Genomic DNA, 17320 nt, shown 5'->3' with positions numbered 1-17320 from the left:
GGTTGCAAAGAGTTGGACACAACTGAGTGACTGAACACAACTCACAGTGATAATCAGCCTGTGATGAGGTATCATCAATTCCATTTGATAGACAATGAAATCAGGTTCAGAGAAGCTAATGACTTGAGTGAGATCATTGAGCAGTATTGTGGGACAGAACCAGAATTCACGGATTTTTTTACTTCAAATTCCATAGCATTTATACTATACTGCCCGGTGTCTTGAAATGTACTAAAATAATAGAAACTTCTAAGGTGCAAATCTGATCAATTACTCCAAACATTCCCGTAAAGATACAGAGGAAGGGAGGCTAAGGAAATGCCTTTGGATGGGAGGCTTATGTGGTTGTGGCCGTGCGAAGGTCACCAATTCATTCCTCTTTTGGCTGAGTAGGTAAAAGAGGACCATTCTTTGGTTAAAGAGCTAAGATCCCTGCTCAAATCTCTAATGAAGCTCTCATTAGCTTTTTGCAAATGAAAGTAGAGAACATAGTATGAAATGGTGTGGTCATCGGGAAGCTGTAAAAAAGCAATGACTGTAGTGTGTTGGGTGTAGAAGGAAATACATGTGGCAAGTAAGAACTTCCTTTAGGGAATTTTTAAAATAAAATAGGAAAAAATATGCAAAGAGAGATTGGTTTCTATTTTTTGTTGTTGTTTTAAGATTTTTATAAGACTTAAATATGTTTATAAGCTGGGAAGGAAGGAAGGCACCTAAAATGTTTTTTGGTCATGCTGTGTGGCTTGTGGGATCTTAATTCCCTGACTAGAAATCGAACCTGGGCCCATAGCAGTGAAAATGCCAACTCTTAACCAGTGAACTCCCACCTAAAATGTATTTAGCCAGGAAGGAAGGTCATGACATAAACTTGGCATAGCCTCCATTGGATACAGGCAATAGGGCTGGCCACGAAAATAAGAGAAAAAGCTTTTAATTGAGTCAAGGGTAGAAAGGCGAGCAAGTGAGAGAAATAGGGTGAGATGAAAAATTTTAAAGTTCTCTATATAATTAAGGTGACCACAAAATTTATAATCCAAACCAGATCACTTTGAGAGTAAAAGGGGTGCCCAAGATCTGGAAGAGATGTTGGGGAAACAAGCATATGCCAAGGCTAAAGAAAATGTATGGTCACCCTCTGATGGCTCCAGTCTTACAAAATTAAGGCATCTCCCATCTTCTCTTCCCCAAACATCCCTTACTGTATGGCATTTACCTCCTATTTGTTTGGTATTTATTGTTCTATTTATTCTTTAAAATTGCTTTCAAAAACTTTATATACTGTATATATTCATATATATTCAAAGCACCCAACAAAAACTTTTTTTTGATAACATAGTCTACTGGACCTTTTGAACATGGATCCTCAATAAGAATAAATGTATTTGTTTATAAATTGTATATACATACTATTGAATTGATGTATCATGTCCATTTACGCCCAAAGAGAAAAGTTTAAAAGTGAGATAATGATGTATTAACATATAATATTTTAAAACTGTATATTCATCAATGACAAAATCATTTTGTTTCACATGAAAATATGTAACATACATTAAGGCAATGTTTATAATGTTAGATATCGATACCTCAAATAGGCTTCATAATTATTTTTGGCCTGACTTTGAGTCAGAACCCATTGTGTCATCATGATATAAATGACTTCTCTGGGCCCCATAAACAGCAGTGCATTATAATTCAGTAAAAGCTAATGGATGAGTGTGCAGACCATGGACACCCCAACTGTCATCTTCAGTCCCTCTTCCTTGAATATTTTGTGAACCATGTATGGTGGGTCACTACTGGATCTGGACTAGCATGGCCCTCCTGACAAGCATAAGTCCAAAAGAAATAGAAATTTTAATGTCTTTTCTATCAAGCTGCTTTGCTCATATTTGGGGGTGCAGGTCTGGACTTTGATGTCATATTGACATTTATTCAAATTTTTACTCTTAACACTTAAAAGTTATGTGATCTTGGACAAGTTACTTTATCCCCTGCAACCCAGATGGTTATTTGCTGTAAAATGTTGATAGTAACAGTTGATTCAGATTTGTGTGTTTGTTTGTTGGACAATCAACTAAAACAATGGCCATGAGTGAAACCCAGCCAAGAGCCTAATACAAGACGGTTGCTCATCGACTCCTGGGCTGCCTCTCTCCCTCTCTGCTTCTCTTCTTCCATCTTGTTTTCTGGCCCAAGATGATCACACCACTCCCATGCTTTCCTATGTCTGAAAAATGAAAGAAAACAAGAAATTTGGTATATCTGACCAGCTATTTTGAGTTCTTAAACTGATTCTCCTAGAATGGCAGTTAGCAGACCTCTATTCTATGTTAGAAAATGAGCAAGGGAACCTCTCAGATTCACACATGCCACATATTTCTCCCAGGACTCATCAGCTAGAAAAAACCCTTGAGGTCACATTCATAGCAAAAGCTAAAATTTCACTAGTTTCGCTGGCCTTCCTCATCTGTTGACAGAGGATTTTCAGCTCCCTGCCTGCCCACCCACTAGTATTTCCAGGACTCTCTGTGGGGTATCTTAAATGGGCTCCCAGCAGTTTCACCCTGGTCACACCCAGTAACACTGGACAGTTTTGTCCTCCAATTGCTGTTCTGTGTATGGTGCCTCCCTGAAACAGCTCTGCATGTCCTCTGCTGGCATGGGGGTCCCCTTTCTCCACACTCCTTCAGTGGCCATTCGAGTCCCTCCCTGTGCTCTGCTCTGCACAGTTAGCTGGTGGGCTGATTCACCAAGAACACATGAGACTCCATAACACCAAACCTACCAGTTTGGTGTCAGAAGAATGTGGAGGCGTAGGAAGTGAGGAAGGTGATATTTTTCACCCCTTTGCCTAATGTTCTGGCAGGGTATGATCACAATAGATGTATTATACAAATTAGTATAAATAATTAATGAGCACTTATAGCTCCATCTTGCTTTCTTGGATGTATACATGTATCCAGAAGGCTAGAGCAGGGACAGGTCTGAAATGTGTTTGCCAGGATGTACCCAGGATACCTCCTCCATTTTGATAACTAAGCGTTTGTAACAGGATCAGGTCATCTTCACCCTTTCCCTTAGCATAAGCTTCCTACAAGTAGACTTTTCAGCCTGCATCCAGAAAACCGTTGGGCCATCAAATTATATCACTATATCCATTTGTGCCTAAACCCTACAAGGGAGTGTGGCTTGAGTTCTGGTTCTAAGGGATTCTTGACATCAAGGTGAGAAACTTTGGTGAGTACTGTCTTTCTAGTTCTCCAAAAAGAAACAGTATTAGCTTCATTCTCATTTTCCCCTTCAGTCTTGTAATTATAACCATCCTCAGCCTAATGTCTACCATTTTAGTGCTTCTGACAAGCTGGATGCTGTGTTAAAGTTGCTCAGTCGTGTCCGACTCTTTGTGACCTCATGGATTATACAGTCTATGGAATTCTGCAGGTCAGAATACTGGAGTGGGTAGCCTTTCCCTTCTTCAGGGGATCTTCCCAACCCAGGGATTGAACCCAGGTCCCCTGCATTGCAGGCAGATTATTTATCAGCTGAGCCACAAGAGAAGCCCACACAGCACTGCTGTATGCAGCACTATTTAACCAGATGGAGCATGATTTGCATTCTTACATAAGACTTGCTCTGGCAGACCTGAAACACGGCAGGGGAGCAGAGACCAAGTCCAGGATGAGTTTCCACTATGTCAGGTTCACCCTGTAGCCTCAGACTTTATTAAAACCTACTATACAAGTGAGAGGAGAAGGCAATGGCACCCCACTCCAGTACTCTTGCCTGGAAAATCCCATGGATGGTGGAGCCTGCTAAGCTTCAGTCCATGGGGTCACTAAGAGTTGGGCACGACTGAGTGACTTCACTTTCATTTTTCACTTTCATGCATTGGAGAAGGAAATGGCAACCCACTCCAGTGTTCTTGCCTGGAGAATCCCAGGGACGGCGGAGCCTGGTGGGCTGCCGTCTATGGGGTCGCACAGAGTCGGACACGACTGAAGCGACTTAGCAGCAGCAGCAGCATACAAGTGAGAGGAGATATGTACTGAGGAACTAGAGGCATAGATAATAGTTCCACATGAGGTATAGACTGGAGAAACTATAGCATAGCTTGTATAGATTTGAGCCACCAAAAGCATTTAAGAGAGGAGACTAAAAATATCCTTTTGGCTCCAAATGATGAAGCCTTTTGTTTCACTATTACTTTCACAGATTTGTTCTACATAATTCATTTAAAGGGCAAAAGTAACTTATTTTTGCTGCATTGTGCATTTTAATGAAATGCCCTGGAAGCATCAGCATCTCCTTATCTTTCCCTCCTTTGGAAAAAGCAATATATAATGAATACTCTGACACTGAAATGAGTAATTAATATGCAGCTTATTTAGTCAAGTATGAATCAGCATTTTGATGATGTCTTGTGAGGATAGGATTATAACTGGCAGGATTTCTGCCTTAAGGTTGATAATTCTGAATTCTCGAAAGAACAAATGCATTAAACAGTACTGTGAATTTGTCTTATAAAGCATGCAGTCTTCCAAGGGACAAATCTAACTTATAGAAGAGACAAATTGATAAAAACTAGTTAAATATGTACTAGCTCTGAAATATGTAGATCATTATAAATTTGTGACAACTCTTAAATTATTCAAAACAATAATTTAAAATTATTAAAATTAAGAATTCTCTTCTGTGGTATGTTATCTATAAGATTAGTAGATTCTTCAATCTTCACCCTCCATTTCTCATTGACCTCTTTATAATTCAAAGTGCTGGTTGACTTTTGACCTCTTTATAATTCAAAGTGCTGGTTGACTTTTTCCAGTTACTTGATTTGTTAGGATTTGTGCAATGCAGAAGAGGCGGTTTGATCCCTGGGTTGGGAAGATCTCCCAGAGAAGGAAATGGCACCCTACTCTAGTATTCCTGCCTGGGAAATCCCACAGACAGAGGAGCCTTGGGGGCTACAGTCCATGGGGTTGCAGAGTCAGACATGAACTTAGTGACTGAACAGCACCAGCGCAGTTCTTAGAGAAAGCTGTCTCAGCCACACCTAGTTTGGAATCCATGTCTCTTTCATGGACATAGCTTGTTCTCATCCTCAGAAACACATTTAATTTTTGAACTATTGTATGGTTCTTCAGTTTAAATTATCTTCTTATTTCTCCATCAAATTATTTACCTCTCTGTTTAGAAACTCTGCTTCAACTTCCACAAAGTTCTTCCTGATCAATCCTATGTGACCCTAATGTCTGCTCAGAAGGATTTATCAAGTGTGTTTTTTGGAACATCACTCGTCTAGGATGCTCTGGGTAAGAGTTTTTATAAACAAAGAACTGAGGGAAATGTCAGTTCTGTTTTACCCCTCTGGGAGACTCATAGCATGTAAGTCTCTGCATGTAAGTTTCTGCTGTAAGAAGCTTATCTTGATTAACTTATCTGATCACACATTTATATCCTTAGGAGTTGTGATTCTGTGGACTGGCCTCCAGGATATAGCAGTGATAAATTGGTGTTAGGGTTAAGTTTGCTGATATCAGTTTCAGAGTATTGAGTCATTTCTTTCCAACTTGGTATAAAGTCCTTCAGTTTTGCTGTCCCATTTCCCTGAGTACCTGCATGTACACTGCTCCAAGTGGGCTATTAATTCACATCAACAGAATGAAAACTAGAACATTCTTGTGATAGATCTGAAAATTGCCATTCTTATTTGGATCTGAAAAGACTCCTCCCATCTTTATTAATAGGCTCTAGTGACTCCGTCTTAGGCTGAGCCCTCCTGTTCCTTCTTTAATTCTCTAGTCGCCACCTTAGTTACAAATGCTGCTGAACACACTCAGCTTCAAAGCCTTGTCACGGGCCTTTCATTTTAGCTCCTCTTGCTACATTCTGGCCTTTTCCGGTTGTTCAAGTCACAGCTGGTAATGATGGGGACCAGATGATGCCCTCGCGGCACATGAGAAGTTTTTACCAGGATGTGGTTTGATGGTTTTGCTTGGGTATTTTGTTGTTGTTATTTTTTCCTTTGGAATGTGAGTTGTGGCCAAGAATTTTTTCCCTGATTACATTTTTGCTATCCCTTTGCATTTGGAGAGTTGGAAAAGATACAGAGAAATGTAAGGAACACGCCTGTGAACTCCTCAAGCTAATAGACTCATGTAGGGTGACTTTTAGTTGTGACCTTTTGTCTATTCAATAAATGTGCTTTTATTATGTCCAAAGTATCGTGCTGACATCTTGGTCTTACCACTTTTACCAAGGCATCATTATTCTAGATCATTAAAATCATAAACGTTTATATACATAATTCATTTAAAATTACAGGAGGAATGCCCACCCTTACACTGGTGTTCACCTGATAATGTGGTGGAGTTTGCATGAATTTATGATCACCGACTGCAGTACACTGTGCACCACATATAGGCTATTACTGTTTAAAATATTTATTGTGTTTTTCTCATAGTAGAATTGTTGCACATTCATTGTAGAGAATTTGAACAATATAGAAAGAAACTAAAAATCATCCATGACCTCACCATCATATCCATCTCACTCTTTACTTCAGGGTTGTGAAACAGCAATGGTATATGTAAAACTGACACTCCAGTAGTTAATTTCATACACTAGACATCATAACTAGACAGTCTGTTAGTAATATTTGCCAGACTCAGAACCCGGTAATGATTTTGTACTCAGTGGTTCTAAACCTTGCAGCTAAGACTGAGATGTCTTTTTGTTTCTCTCTTTAGGTCATCTTCAGTCCACAGACTTAGAACTGTGCATCTCTCCCGAATGTATATCTCAATCTTGGCCACTCCCTGGAGTCTAACTCACGGACCAAACTGCCATCGAACATCTCCATTTAAGTAAGTCTAACAGGCCTCTCAGACTTAACAAGGTCAGCACTGAACCCCTGATGTTCCTGTCTCCAGATTTTTCCCAGGCAGTTTTCCACATCTTACTAAGGATGATACTAAGGAGCATCACATCCACCCAGGGGCTCGAGTCAGAGTCTGAGAAGTTGTTCCTGACTGCTCTCCTTCCTTCCCCCTTCCTCTTGTCTAGCTTACAAGAGTCTGGAAAGAGAAAGATTTGGGGGTGATGCCAGATTTCTCTGGGCCAGGCCATTATTGAAGAATGTAATTTATAGGGGTCAGTTCTCCCTATGCTAGAAGCAAATGGAATCCTGTCAGCTCCCATGCTGGGGGTAGGCATGACTTTGGCAGAACACATGTTTTCCACATAGGAAAAAAAGGCAAAACCCTTATGGATGACCCAGCAATATGTAGCTGACTTCAACAACTGCTGTTTTTGGCAGCAAAAATCAACCCCACAGGCTGGGACTTTCAAATGGGGGCCTTCTGAGTAGCTGCCAATAAAGAGTATTCAGCAAGCTAAGCAAAAAGCAAAGTTCTCTGTGAACCAAGAAAGTGGAGAACCTGGGTCGGCAGAGGTCAGAACTCAGAACAGTAGGTTATCTTCTTGGGTGATAAGTTAATCCATTTCCCCTCCTCTTCCTTAAGGCTCTTGCTGGAATGAGCTGTTGGGTGGGGATGGGGCACTGATTTAAAAAGTGGGAAGAAGGGAAGGTAGGGAGATGTGGGTGCAGGGCTCCTTCAGAGGGACTGTTGCTCAGGGAGTGTGGTTTGGGTTTATACAGACTGGGGGACATTTAGCATCTCTGATCCTTATGCCAGAAGTAAATGAGAGTAAAGATCAGAAGTGCCCATGAGTCGTTGTGATAATCAAAAATGTCTCTGCATAGTTCTATGGATCTGGAGCCATCCCAGCTTCCATGGAGTCTCTTGAGAGAATCTATTAGGAAGGGCTTCCCTGGTGGCTCAGATGGTAAAGAATCCACCTACAATGCTGGAGACCTGGGTTCAATCCCTGGGTTGGGAAGATTCCCTGGAGGAGGACATGGCAACCCATTCCAGTATTCTTGCCTGGAAAATCCCCATGGACAGAGGAGCCTGGTGGGCTACAGTCCATGGGGTCACAAAGAGTCAGACATGACTGATCGACTAAGCACAGCACAGCACATTAGGAAGCAAAGAAATCTTAAGAGAGATGTGAAGGAGAGATGTGTGTGTGTTTGTGTGTATGTATGTGTGTGTATGAGATTGGTTGATACATTGATTGGTGAGAGAGCACTTTTTACCATCTAGGGTGGTCAGATGTAGGATATGGAGACTCTTGGAATCAAGAGCAATCTTTGCTTCAGGATCCTCAAGGATCCTAGGACAAGGCACTGTGTCCATCACCAGGATCCTAGGGGAGAACCCCTGCACCCTCAGCTGCCAGGGAGTTCTGGGCCCCAGGCAGGATTAGATTTCTTTTGCCATGTGCATCTAAAATCCTATTGGAGTAGGATTCTGTTACAAACACTTAAATAGCTAGTGTGTGTGACACATAGGAACATCTGTGATGTCATTTTCTCTGTGTTACATTCCACCAGCCTGAGTAATACTACCTGTTCTGGTTCTCTGAAGCCTGTGCTTAAGACCAGGAATCACTTTGCTGATCACACAGGTATAGGGATAATCTTAGACTCAAACTTGTCTTGAGTATTTAATTTTATAAATACTCCAACATGCAGCATCACCTTAGGCTGGTTATTTTACTCCTCTGAACCAGTTTTCCAATCTGTAAAATAGGGCTTTTGATACTTTATAACATGGTAGCAAAGGATGGATAAAATGACTATGTAAATTATCTGATACAGATTTTGTTACTCTCTAAACCTTAATTCCCAAACTAGCCAGATAGTCCTGGAACAAGGAAAACTGCTTCTGACTCAATGACCTTATATAGTTTTATAAAACTCTATCTTCCTCGGGTGCTTTCCAGGTTTCTTCTTGACCTTCTTGTAATTTTGCACAGTCATCACTACACTGCGCACAAGAATGAGCCTTCCCCTCATCCAGGCAGGTTGGATACATATCACACTACAGTTTAACCTGGAGCAGCAGACAATATGGGGATGTGAGCGGAAGGGATTCTCTAATTTTTTTTTTTTACAGCCAAATAAAGGAGGCAGTATACATGTTAATCTGGGCATCTGATGCCAATTTTATTCTAATAAATTGGTTGAAACCAAAAGGAAGGGAAAAAAATATACTCTGCACTGATTCAGGCAGCACCTAGCACCTGTACTCATCATTCCATGACTAAGCATCTGTTTACTGTCATGTAACATAATCTTGCTGCCAGATACTTTTAAAGATCTGTGAAAAACTCCAATAATTGGAGAGATTCCTTAAGAGGCTTGCAGAAGTTACAGAAGTCAAGGATGTCACTAACAATATAAACATTAAGATGATAAAAATGAGGTTTGGATCCAGGGAGTCAGATGGCAAAATGGAACAGGCTCTTAAGGGAGCCTCCTTTTGGTGCTGTTCTCTCTTCACTGTGTCCTTTCTCGTTTTGACAGCCTCATCTCTTTTCCTCAATTCCTTTCTCTTTAGTTTCTTTCTTTTCTTTAAGCAACACAGCCCTTATACTGTCCTCCGTCCCCTGATGTATCTTGAACACTACTAATATTCCTGTATCACAAAATGGGTATTAAAAGTATCTTTGTAATACAGTTTATATGGAACATGAACCTAAAAAAATAATTACAGGAATTGCTGAAGCAAAAAAATGCACTAAAGTCCCAATATTCTCATTTACTAATTAACCCAGACAAAGGCACACTTTCTAAAACTGCTTTCATTTCATGTAAGAGTGCTAAAATTAATGACCTATTCAACGAATTTACCTCAGCTGGAGTCTCAAAAATGTGGTACCTAACTCTTAAGAGAAGCAGTTTTATCTATTTTTTAAATAAAGCAGAAAAACTGGGAAATGAGCCTGTGTCTTCTGCCTCTTTTCCAGTATCTTTTGTCTTGGCTCCAAGGTTAAATATACTCATTGCAGACACAGGCACAGGCATAGATGACCTCATAGGGGCTGAAAAAGAAAATAGAAACTGCAAGATAGGTTAAAAAAAAAAAAAAAAAGGATCATTGCTAAGGTTTGTGTCATATTTGAGCAAAGTAATAATAGTTGAGCATTCATTGGATGCTCACTTTATATGTGTGAGCCCCTGTGCTGAGTGCTTTTCAGGCATTATTTATCTATTTCTCATGCAGCTGTAAAAGGTAAGAAATGATAAGAGCAAATACCCAAGTAGCATTATTACGTGTTAGGTAGAGTTCTAAGCACTTTGTAAATGTCAACTCATGGAATCTTTGTAACAATCATGTGAGATATGTACTGTTGGTATTCCTGTTTTACATATAAGGCGATTGAGGCACAGAGGATTTCAGCAGCTTGTCCGAGATCATAGTTGATTATCACTGGATCTAGAATTTGAACCCAGGAAGGGTAGATATCAAACAGTGCAATGACCACTAGGTGGTAGTGCTTTTCGCCTACTTTCTCTGAAGTTAAAGGGTGATCGGTGTTTTATACCTAAAGTTTTTGAGTACTTGATACTCAAAGTTAATGTCTTCTCAGTTGCCAAGATTAAAATTGTTGAAGAGAGAAAGAAGTCTAAGGTGACCACAGCCAGGGCAGGAGTTGGGGGTAATATGTGGTGAAGATGGGTGAATATGTGCCCTGTGAAAGCAAAAAAGGTGAGAGAAAACAAAAAGCATGCACCCTACTTAAGTATGCCCTTTTGTGTGACTTGACAGTTTCTTCAGCCTCGGCCCCCGAAAGATTCATTCTGAGTTGCTTGGTAGCTGCACTGTGTCCAAATAGCCATCATCTTTTATCTAGACTGTATTCCTAACTGCTATTCCTGTCCTTCTAGCATTCTTTCTCCACCCTAAGAGCCAAGAGGGAGCTTTTAAAAGTGTAAATTATGAGGATTCCTTGTTGGAAATCATCCAAAACCTTCCATCTCACTGGGAATAAAATGCAGACTTCTCACCCTGGAGTTTAGGGCTCTGTATAACCTGCCCTTTGCCTAACTAGGTGGGATATTTTAGTTTTGAAAAGGACATTACAAGATGGGTATACATTACTTAGCTAAAAATGTTCTCCTTAATATAATAATCTGTGCTATCAGACATAATGGGGAAATTTGCATTCATATGCTTAGAACTTTTCAAAGATTTAACTGAAAAAAAAATCACACTTTTTTTTCTCGAACAGTTTTTTACTTCCAACGTTTGCCCCATGCACTGCCCTATAACTGGAAAACTCACAGTTGTAAAATCACAATTTTTATGATTATGTAAAATCATAATTTATGATATGTAAAATCATAATGTTTCAATGTACTAACTGCATGAGGTGGCCAAAGTACTGGAGTTTCAGCTTTAGCATCATTCCTTCCAAAGAAATCCCAGGGCTGATCTCCTTTAGAATGGACTGGTTGGATCTCCTTGCAGTCCAAGGGACACTCAAGAGTCTTCTCCAACACCACAGTTCAAAAGCATCAATTCTTCAGCTTTCTTCACAGTCCAACTCTCACATCCATACATGACCACTGGAAAAACCATAGCCTTGACTAGATGGACCTTTGTTAGCAAAGTAATGTCTCTGCTTTTGAATATGCTATCTAGGTTGGTCATAACTTTCCTTCCAAGGAGTAAGCGTCTTTTAATTTCATGGCTGCAGTCACCATCTGTAGTGATTTTGGAGCCCCCCAAAATAAAGTCTGACACTGTTTCTACTGTTTCCCCATCTATTTCCCATTGATGCTGGGAGGGATTGGGGGCAGGAGGAGAAGGGGACGACAGAGGGTGAGATGGCTGGATGGCATCACTGACTCAATGGACGTGAGTCTGAGTGAACTCTGGGAATTGGTGATGGACAGGAAGGCCTGGTGTGCTGCGATTCATGGGGTCGCAGAGTCTGACACAACTGAGCGACTGAACTAAACTGACTGAACTGACTAAGCCAAACATACATATCAAGTCCTTCCTTTAAAAGAAGTGATGCACCCTACAAATTGGGCTTCCCAGGTGGTGCTCTGGTTTTTCCAGCAGTCATGTATGGATGTGAGAGTTGGACCATAAAGAAGGCTGAGCTCCAAAGAATTGAAACTTTTGAACTGTGGTGCTGGAGAAGACTCTCGAGAGTCCCTTGAACTGCAAGGAGATCAAACCAGTCAATTGTAAAGGAAATCAACCCTGAACATTCATTGGAAGAACTGATGCTGAAGCTGAAGTGCCAATACTTTGGCCACCTGATGTGAAGAGCTGATTCATTGGAAAAGACCCTGATGTTGGGAAAGATTGAAGGCAGGAGGATAAGGTGACAGAGAATGAGATGGTTGGATGGCATCACCAACTAAATGGACATGAGTTTGAGCAAATTTCAGTATGTGAACTGAGAACTTCCAAATGTATAATCTGGATTTAGAAAAGTCAGAGGAACCAAAGATCAAATTGCCAAAATCTCAAAGATCCACTGGATCATTGAGAAAACAAGGTAATTCCAGAAAGGAAAAAAATAAATAAATAAAAACACTACTTCTGTTTCATTGACTACTCAAAAGCCTTTAACTGTATGGATCACAACAAACTGGAAAATTCTTAAAGAGATGGGAATACCAGACCACCTTACCTGTCTCCTGAGAAACCTGTATGAAGATCAAGAAGCAACAGTTAGAACTGGACATGGAACAACAGACTGGTTCAAAATTGGGAAAGGAGTACTTTAAGACTGTATATTGTCACCCTGCTTACTTAATTTATGTGCAGAGTACATCATGTGAAATGCTGGTCTGGATGAATCACAAGCTGGAATCAAGATTGCAGGGATAAATATCAATAATCTCAGATATACAGATGAAACCACCCTATTGGCAGAGAGTGAAGAGGAACTGAAGAGCCTCTTGATGAAGGTGAAAGAGGAGAATGAAAAAGCTGACTTAAAACTCAACAACGGCCCCATCACTTCATGGCAAATAGATGGGGAAAAAGTGGAAACAGTGACAGATTTTCTTTTCTTGGGCTCCAAAATCACTGCAGACATTGACTTCAACCATGAAATTAGAAGACGTTTGCTCCTTGGAAGAAAAGCTATGAGAAACCTAGACAGTGTACTAAAAGCAGAGACATTGCTTTGCTGACAAAGGTCCTTATAGTCAAAGCTGTGGTTTTTCCAGTAGTCATGTACAGACATGAGAGTTGGCCTATAAAGAAGGCTGAGCACCAAAGAATTGATACTTTCAAACTGTGGTACTGGAGAAGACTCTTGAGAGTCCCTTGGATGCAAGAAAATCAAACCATCAATCAATATTCAACCTTTCATTGGAAAGACTGATACTAAAGTTGAAGCTCCAATACTTTGGCCACCTGATGGGAAGAGCCAACTCATTGGAAATGACCCTGATGCTGAGAAAGATTGAAGGCAGGAGGAGAGGGAGTTAAGAAAGAATGAGGTGGTTGGATGGCATCACCAAATTAATGGACATGAGTTTGAGCAAATTCCAGAAGATAGTGAAGGGCAGGGAACCCTCAGTCTATGGAGTCACGATGAGTCAGACACGATTTAGCCACTGAACAACAACAAAACAGGACTAGCAGGAACTCTATGGGGGACAGGGTAACTGGTAGGGGTGAGAAGAAAGCATAATCAGGGAAGTTTAACAGGAAATATTTCTCTAAATGATCAGCTGATTCTCAGAATGATCTGTTAAAGCACATGTACTTAAGTAATCTTTCAAAGTAAGCCAGAGTTTAGGGACATATAGGGAAGAGAGAAGCCTGACCAAAGACTTGTCAAGCCATAGTTCAGTGGGTAATGGACAATTGCAAGCCCTTGGTCAAAGGAAATTGTTAGAAAAGCTTAATGTATTTTGGTGGAGACACTGTGGACTGGGCTCTGCCTTCTGCTTTCTGTGAGAAATATGTAAAATGAGAAGCTGGCTTCTGTGTCTACCCTTTGGAAAATAATTGTACTTACAGACTTAGTTGGGAGAATGTGTGAGTTTTCCCTGGTGTTTTTGCAAAAGAAGTCTTAACTCAGAAGACCATCTAGAAGAACAAATGGACTTTGGCTGAGAGAAGCTAATGGTATTGCTGTATTCTTAAAGTCTGAAAAAGGGTAGAAATGTGTTAATCTTTAGGGAAAGAATAGCATGTTGGAGATCCTCAGAGATTGGGGACTACAAAGAACTCATAAAGGTGCTTCACAGAGGACAAATTAGTTTTCAGCACTTACCAAGTTCAGAAAGCTCTTGTGCCAAATCAGCACAGCAGTACCAGTTAGGTATGAACTTTGCTGTATCCTTTTGCTTTCCTTGAACTCCTAGATGTCATAAATCAGTGAGCATAATGTATAAGGAAGGGGAGAAACCTGGCTACTGAAAGGTTTTAAATTAAAAGTAAAATTGACTCCAAAGAACCAGACAGGAATGGCAATAGCTTGGAGCAAGGAAAGCCTGTATGCCAAAGTTTGGGAATATTCAACCCACAAGGTAGATTACCTAATTGTGCGAATGTCGCTTATCTAAAAATGCTGTCAAGTGAAGGATAAAATTTCAACATATGTGCAACATTTTTATGTATTAAAAGTCATTGTCAAAAGTAATATGTCCTTTAATCACTACTAAGGCCTTGTCACCTGCATATTTCCCTATCCTGTAATGGAAACAATGATTTCCATTGGAGAATGGAATGAACAATGATTCCATTGGAGAAACAATGATTTTGTTTGGAGAATATTTTTGTTAACAGTTGGTTAATATATAGTTCAGACTGTTTAGAAAACTGTTGAGAAGCATGGAAGTCAAAGTAATCAAATGGCTGAGTCATCTGTTAGGATCCTCAAACCTTTTTAAATGCCTTTGGCTGGAGTCCCAATTAATAGAGTCTGATGTGATGACTGATCGCATCAAGTCTCCTTCCATGACACCAAGTACTCCTAGGATTGCATCTCATAGAAGCTTCCTGTAGTTCCTTTCTATAATATTTTGAAATCTTAATATTGATTTCTTCCTGAGGGGCTCCCCTGATATATCACAGTTAGCTCATCCAATGCCAACACCCAGCTCACTTGAGGACAATCGATGAACTATCCCGGTCCTGATCAAATCACTTGTTGTTTCTGTGATTATGCAGCCTCCCAGACTGGGAGCAATCAGGCAGACAATTATCAGGACGTTGACATCAGTCTCATCAGTTACCTGCTGTGACCACCAACATTCTGTATATTAATAAGGAAAAAATAGCCCGCTGATTGTCATTTAAATTACATGAGGATATATTTGTCTTTTGTATCTCCAAGGCATTGAAATGTGATGTAAGATCAAAATTCATTAAAGAAGGAGAAGAGATGTTCCAGCAAACATTTCCCAAGAGGCTGACTATAACACTTGCATGGTGGAGAACATAAGTACATTTTGTGCTTAGTCATTTTTAATGTGGAACACAATTTAATCCAACCAGTATTTATTGAGCACTTACTATGGGCAAAATATTGTTAGGCCTTGCAGGAAAAAAAAAAAAAGAAATGTGGGGATCACAAATTTCAGGAGTCAATCATTGAAATCCACATATAAATAAATATAATCCAAGGCAGACTGTAATATGATGCACAATAAGAATCACAGAAACTTCCAGCCTGAAAAGACCACATTACGTTGGTGCAATTAGGAAAGTCCTTGTGGAGAGGCAAAATCTCTGGGTAAGCTTTTTAAAATATAAAAATTGGAAGAAAAGAATTACAAGTAGAAATACGTGCAACAGCAAAAGTATGAAATGGTTGTGGCAGCTGCTGAAAGTACTCCTACCACATCCTACAGGAACATCGTTTTCCAATGCACGTTGGTGGCTTCTCACTTCCAGCTCTGCAAATTTCCTGAGAGCTTTCTTTGCTTATGGGGTGTGCTTAGTGAGTGTGCAATGCAGGCCAGAAGGACCTGGCTGTGGGTGGGAATGTCCAAAAGAAAAGGGAGATGCAACTTCGAGCTTGTTGTGTAAGATAGTTGCAGTTTAGGTGAAAGCTGCATATGACATTCATGGAGCAAAGAGCAACATGACCAAAAGTGGAAGAAAGTAGGAACGATTTGTGTAGGCGACGGTACATATAATGGGTTGGCAGAAGCAGGAATCATTAAAAGTAGATTTGGCAAAGAGAAGTGACAGGTTTTAGCAAGGAAATGATATGTTTAGTACAGTATTTTTTAACAGGTGTCACTTCCCCCGTTCCAGGAGATCAATGGGGATCTTCTGCATCATTTATGTGAGAAGATGGTAGGTTGGAGCTTGGAACAATGTTTGGAAGGACATTGCCTCCCCTTGGAAGCTAAAGCCCTGGCCAATCTGAAGAAAGTAAAAACCATTCCCAGTTTTGCTTTGCTATTAGGAGAGAGAAAAAACCTTGAAGATGGCCTTTGAGACTCCAGGAATCTCTGCTGACCTCCACACTTCCATCCCACCTTCTTCACTCTCTGTTCAGCTTCCCCCTTTCCTTCTCTCCCCTCATGTTCTTTGTTTGGCTGCACTGGCCTTGATTCAGTTCCTTACACCAACCAGAAGCCTTTGTTTGTATTATTTCTTCTGCCCAGAAGGCTCTTCCCCTTCACTTCTCTCTTTGACCTAATTAACCAACCTCTATCTTACAAACTGATGCTCATATAAGACCTTCTAGCGCGAGCTTTCTCATACCCTCTACACCAAATGTCCTGTTAATCTCACAAAATGCCCTGTGCCTCTCTGTCATAGGAGAGAATCTCAGTCTGTACTTATTTATTTATTTATTTGACTGTTTTAATGTCGTTCTCTCCTAACCAAGAGGAAAGAAAGCGCGTCTCTGCTCACCATTATATCTCCTGCACTATTACAGTGCCTGTCAGAGTTAACAAGTATCTCTTGGATTTATGTGTGGTTGAATGAATGAGTTGGTGAGTGAATAATAAGAAATCCACTGAAAAGTTTGGTCAAATTTGATACCTACTTTCTCATTATTATCAAATTGAAAAATACTAGTTACTTGTTTTATTTAAGAGCTTCCTATGTCTTTCTTCAGCCAGTTAGCTTATTTTTAGAACTACTGTTCATGAGTTGGAAAACCAATTCTATAGCTACCTTTATCTTTTATTACTCTGAGCCTTGCTTGTTTTAAAAATGAAGAGAGGAAAGAAAACACTCCAATTTTGTGGTTCAGTTCACATTTCAATTTTTCTCTTCTTTCTTTTATTCTGAACATTGTAAATGGTTTGAAAAACCAAGCTTTTGCATTTATATTGATCTTTTCATCTACAGATTTATAAGAGCTTTAAAAACATGTATTAATACTTACAATAGCATTTCAAACTAGAAAATACAGCCACATTAAATCTCCATTAAGATATAGATGCTGTTAACAGGTTCAC

The 17320-nt window shown here is 40.0% G+C and overlaps 1 long non-coding RNA gene across 2 annotated transcripts in view; it reads left to right on the top strand.

Annotated features, from left to right (window-relative positions):
* Nucleotides 1-17320, top strand: part of LOC139176366 (uncharacterized) — a 156265-nt gene that overhangs the window by 98585 nt on the left and 40360 nt on the right. The window contains exons 1-2 of one of the 2 annotated variants that reach the window (XR_011560780.1): nucleotides 4884-5315; nucleotides 6753-6869. This is a non-coding gene — a long non-coding RNA (uncharacterized lncRNA). Of the gene's footprint in view, nucleotides 1-4883; nucleotides 5316-6752; nucleotides 6870-17320 lie in introns of those variants that run through there. The other variant, XR_011560781.1, reaches the window with a different exon arrangement.

This window comes from Bos indicus, chromosome 2, assembly GCF_029378745.1.
Source record: "Bos indicus isolate NIAB-ARS_2022 breed Sahiwal x Tharparkar chromosome 2, NIAB-ARS_B.indTharparkar_mat_pri_1.0, whole genome shotgun sequence".
Classification (NCBI taxonomy): Eukaryota; Metazoa; Chordata; class Mammalia; order Artiodactyla; family Bovidae; genus Bos; species Bos indicus.
Note: the sequence above shows the minus strand (reverse complement) of the source record. Positions and strands in the feature narration are given on the sequence as shown.